General features: G+C 36.5%; 1 non-coding gene across 1 annotated transcript; it reads right to left on the reverse strand.

Moving 5' to 3' along the window:
• Window positions 1–5,187: 5,187 nt before the first annotated feature.
• Window positions 5,188–5,294, reverse strand: LOC126025002 (U6 spliceosomal RNA). Its single transcript, XR_007501055.1, has one exon. It is a non-coding gene; the product is annotated as a U6 spliceosomal RNA (small nuclear RNA).
• Between the last annotated feature and the right edge of the window lie 381 nt (window positions 5,295–5,675).

Below are 5,675 nucleotides of genomic sequence, written 5' to 3' on the forward strand. Positions count from 1 at the left end.
ATTGTCATGCTCTAATTGGGCCTGAAAAAAGTATTTTTGTTAGAATCATAGAGAGAAAAAAATAACTTTCAAGTCAACTAAAATATCATTCTTATTTTTAAAATTCAGATGGAGAAAGTATCCTGGTACTCATCAACTTCACTGTTATTCCAAACTTGAGTTTTCTTCGTGCTCGATGATTTGGGACCATAGTGCAGAGCTCCACATACTCAGACTTCTCACCAATATACCTTGCTATGACCAGGGCAAGATCTTTATCATTCCTCATCCTCTCTCTCCTTCTGTAAAACAGACTTAAAGAGATGATACTAATTATGCAATGCTCAGTAATTACATGGGGAGACCATGCATGAGAAAAGATAGCATAATTATGTGTGTGCATGTACATGTGTGCAGATTACCCCTTCTAAAAATTAAATTGGGACTTTTTAAATTAAAAGTCAGAGAGCAGTTGAATGCCAGTGTTAAAATCTCTGGTTCATCAACTCATTTTTTAACATTCTTTGTCTCAAACACAAGGCAAATCTGGAATATGATAAATATGCTGCAGAATATAAAAGAAGAAAACATGGATGAGTCCATGGTTTTATGTCAAGCATTAAGTTTGCTTTTTTTTTTCAAAACAAGGAAGTAAAAAAAAAGCCCATAATATATTCTTTTAATGTCTCTTGAAAGTATTTGAGGCCTGAGAAGAGAAATATACTTACTCTTTAACTTCCTAGAACCCTCTTATTTAAATTAATGAAAATGAGCACTTTTTTTAGCAAAGAAAAGGGAGGGGGAAAGCCTCTGAGAATCGTAGGTGTATACATAATTTCTTAAAACCTGCCAGTACCTTGTCACTGAAGAAGTGAGAAAATGCCACCACTGGCAATGAGAAGTGTGCTGATATAAAAGTTAGTTGCTTGGCAACAGATTAACTTATTTAAACTTTTGCTGCTGCTTTGACAAAAAGACTGCAAAGAGATATGAAAGACAATAGGAGAATCCTCAGGATCAGAAACTCTAGGACATCCTTCAATGACAGAAGCTGTAAGTGCTCTTACCTATGTACCAACTCTGGGAATTTACAAACTACACTTCCCTTATTACTATCCTGCATGTTTCCAGTAGACTCAACCAATAGGAGGCACTGCTGGAATTCATGAGGCAGAGACAAGGAGTTGGGGATTTAATGCCCTGACAATATAACTGGTCATGTGGTTTAAATGGATTATACAGTCCAATGACTGAAACACAAGTAGTGCCTAATTTATAACTCCAGCACTAGCATCAGTTGGGTGCCTTCAGTTGATTAAGAATTGGCTATGATAATATCTATCCAAGTTCATTTGCTTAGAATTGATCTGTAGAATCTAGCCAAGGGTATTACATATTCTGAGCTTTAGATACTATCCTTATATCTCTTATTTTCTCTTTTCCTCCAAAAGAAAAGATCTTTTCAGTGATTCTCAGAAAATCTAGGACCCCTCCTAATGAACTTTAGATGTTCAGACAGATCTTTCATTGAAGAATCCTAATATGAGTGATGCTTAGCCCTATGGGGCCACTCAGACTACCCTGTTGGTACTTTGTGGCATCCAACACTATACCTAGAGATACTTAGAAGACCATATGGTGCTGAGGATCAAATTGGGGTTGACTATATGTTAGGCATGCACCTTAACCACTATACTATCTCTCCGGCTTCTAACCTTCTTTCTCTTGGCTCCACTTTTCCCTTTAACATTTCTTCTGACTTCTTTGTCCAGAGCGGTGGTGCAGTGGTTGGTCTTTTGCCTTGCATGCAGCTGATCTAGGACAGACCACGGATTGATCCCTTGGCATTCCATATGGTCCCCCAAGCCAGGAGCGATTTCTGAGCACATAAAATTTCTTCTGACTTTCTGCTAATTTATCATGTATTAAAGATTTTTCCCTAGAGGGACATAGGGTCAGGAACTCCAGGACCTTCTCAGTACACACTTGAAAGACAATAGATTAATTGTTCCAGTAAATCACCAGAAAACATATTCGCTGTCTTGTTGCCATCCACTACTCATTTATCTATAACTCAGAACTTTGAATGTAACCACCCAAAACTCCTCCTCAGACTCCTCATTTTCTCACATTTCAGACTTTTTCACATTTCACACTTTCCTACTCAATAGGATAACTTTCCCCTCTCCTTTCCATATGTAAAATCTTACTTCCCCAGCAAGGTCCTGATCACTTGAACTTTACTCAGTGTAATCATCCCTGGTTCCCTTCCTTCTTTTAAAAGGACACTAATGGGGCTGGAACAATAACAGAGCAGTAGGACATTTGCCTTGCAAGCAGCCAACCCGGGATCGACCTGGGTTCTCCAGCATCCCATATGGACCTGTGAGCCTTCAAGAAGTGATTTCTGAGCTCAGAGTCAAGAGTAACCCCTGAGGCCCAACCCCTGAAACATAAATAAAATTAAAAAAAATAAAAGAACACCAGTCCTGTGAGATTAGAGTATCACCCTTGTTACTCCCTTAAAGTCCCTATCTCCACGTCGAGTCACATAGTAGACTGTGGTTTCAACGGAAATTTAGAGAGTGACACAATTTTGTGATTTATAAGAGGTAACTGTTTAAATAGCCAGAGATATGGGTTATCCAACCACTGCATCAAAACAGCTTGCTGGAGATGTTTATCCAAGATTTTTTTTTAATTCTCAGTAGAGACATTGGTAAAAACATGATGCTTAAGACATAAACACAGAGAATAGGGCTGTACAGCAGACAGGGTGCTGCCCTAGCACATAATTCACTTGGATTTGATCTTTGACACCCTATGGAATCCCCAAATCTACCAGTCATGATCCCTAAGTGCAGATTTAGGAATAAGCCCTGAGTACAACCAGGAGTGGCAAAAAAAAAAAAAAAAAAAGACACAGAGAAGCATCCTAGGGTACAAATCAATGCCATCAACATAGAAGTCATTTCAATCACCTAATCTGGATATCATGGAAGTTAGAGGAAGACATTTAGATCAAGTCTAGGAAGAAGCATTTGTGGCTGAGAAAGACAAAGGCAGCTCTGAGACATTGGATATAATAGGTGTAGAGTTCACTACTAAGAGAATTAAGAACAGAGAAGAAATTCTATGTTATTGGTCATATATACCTTGAGACCTAGGAAGTTCCCAGTAATTAGAAATTTCATCCAGAGACTGCTTTTAACCCAGAGGCTATAGAAGAAAATTTAACATTATATGAGACTTCAAAAACAATCCTAGCTTAATAGTCTAACTCTTTGATAATGTAATAAAGATAACCATAAAAATGTTCTCATGTATCCCCACCTAAGTGCATTTTCTTAAGCTATGTTGCAGTTATATCATGGCTGGTCATTGTTTACTTGTGGGTTTGCTTCCTTTACCAGTGGTATTGTAAGTTGATAACAGCTTAAAAGATTTCTTTATTAGAAATACTGAATACAAAAATAAAGATAGACATACTGAATACATTTTTTTCATGATTCTTTGCTCTCCTGACCACAAAAATAAGGAGTATCAATAGTATCTTATTAAAGAACTCCTTTTGTTCCCATTGGGGCCATATGGTGGTCTTGTCCTAAAGTCAGATCTCTGCTATTTCTCAGAAGTCTCTGTCTGCCTGTATGCAAGTGTAGTTAACAACCACAGATTCAGGCTTCTTCTAAGAGACTTTCTTATTTATACTGTTGACTCCAAGATGTAAGGTAGACAAAGTGGACCCAAACATAACAAGACAGCCCATTAGAAACATTTTCTGTACTTACATCTTACTTATATTTGTCATAAATTAGAGATTTTGAAGAGAATGAGTCATAGGAAAAAAATAATAACCTGCTTTGGCAATTGGCATAATATATCTCCCTGATGACTCATAACATTAGACTCAAGTCAGGACAAACAGAGTTCCTGTCAGAAAGAAGTGCAGTTAAAAATAAAATCAAAAATAAGAAGAATGAAAGAAATAAAAACATTTTTTAACTTACCTAGAACTTTGCTATCCACCCCAGAATCCCCAATGTGGGAGTGGAGAACTAAAACATGAGCAGAACAATCTTAAATGTTAGAAAGAAGAAGCCTCAAGAAGCAAAGGCAAATTAATTTCTGAATACAATAATATGAGAAGAGCAGGAAACACAATCAGTGAAGGAATACAAGGAAAGATTTCCCCTGAAAAGATATTTTCTGGAGTGCAACTAATTGAGAGATCAATTCAGACTCTATTTAGATTCGCTACACAATCTTTCAGGGGCAGGGGTTACTCAGCATATCTGGTTGTTAGTTTGCACACCTGTAGAATGAGGCCAACCAGGCATGACACACACCCATTGTGTGTTTAAACTGATTCAAATGTGTGAAACTTTACTTAGTGTATAATTTGATAGGTGTAATATTAAATAACTCTTTGTTCTAAAACAATAGTTGAAAACAAAATTAGATGGGAGGTTTATAAATACCTAGTTAATAAGCATGAATGTCTCTCAAGCATATTGTAGGATTTCAGGACCATATGGAAGGTTTCAACTGTGTTCTGTACTGCTATGGTCCATTTATACATTTATTACAGAAGAATTTAAGGAATATAGGCAGGTGCAGTAAATTCCTGAAAAACAAGAGGCCATCTTCCATAAGTCTCTAACCATTGTCAGTTTTCTGGTACTTATTAGGAATCTCCAAATAAGATAAAAATGTGCAAATCTAATAGCCAGGTTGTATTCAGTGGTGTCATCACAATAACAACAAAGTAAGCAATAGCAATGGAGCTGGGGAAGGGAAATTAAAATAAAATAAAACAAATGGCACAAGAAACGAGGCAGTCACTAATTACCACAATATAGTCTTCTGATTGTCCTGATTGTCTACTATCCTGTCTTGTAACTCTTTGCTGAAAGGCTCAGCACTTGGCTCTTTGGGTATCCTTTGAGGGAAGACACTGTCATAATTTAGTTGAGGATCTATCACTCTAAATAGCTACAATGTGGAATTCGTATTCGGCTAAGTCTTGGTTTTGTATTTGTTCTTAAATCAAGCCCATAGGCCATTTGTAAAGGCAAAACACAGAGAACATTGAGTCATTTTAGAAACTTGCCAAGTAGTTAGCACTATAATCTTTTTCTAAAGATTCTAATTTTCTTTTGAGTCCCCCACATCTTCATTTCTTTTTTTTTTTTTTTTTTTTTTTTTAAAAATATGGAACGCTTCACGAATTTGCGTGTCATCCTTGCGCAGGGGCCATGCTAATCTTCTCTGTATCGTTCCAATTTTAGTATATGTGCTGCCGAAGCGAGCACACATCTTCATTTCTTAACATGAAGCTCAACAGTTATCCTCATTCTCATTCTCATATGTTCAAGCCATATTTTGTACCATAAAAACAAAGGCTCAAACATTAATGTTTTATACCAATAAAAATTAGACTAAGACTTAATGTAACAAATTATAACCTCAAAAATAGTCAAGTAAATTCTGCTCCCATATGAATTTTTCAAATGTTTTTATCAAGGAGAAGAACATTTATATCCTTCCTGACTTGATTTGAAGAACATTACGCCAACCCAACATAAAAAAGGTGGTAGTATGGTTTATTCTCAAGCTAGACAACAAAAAAAACACAAATCCTGCCTCTTTAAATGTTATGTCTCTCTCAAAATACTCACTTTGAAGCTATGATT

The sequence above is a fragment of the Suncus etruscus genome, chromosome 12 (assembly GCF_024139225.1).
Source record: "Suncus etruscus isolate mSunEtr1 chromosome 12, mSunEtr1.pri.cur, whole genome shotgun sequence".
NCBI classification, from domain to species: domain Eukaryota; kingdom Metazoa; phylum Chordata; class Mammalia; order Eulipotyphla; family Soricidae; genus Suncus; species Suncus etruscus.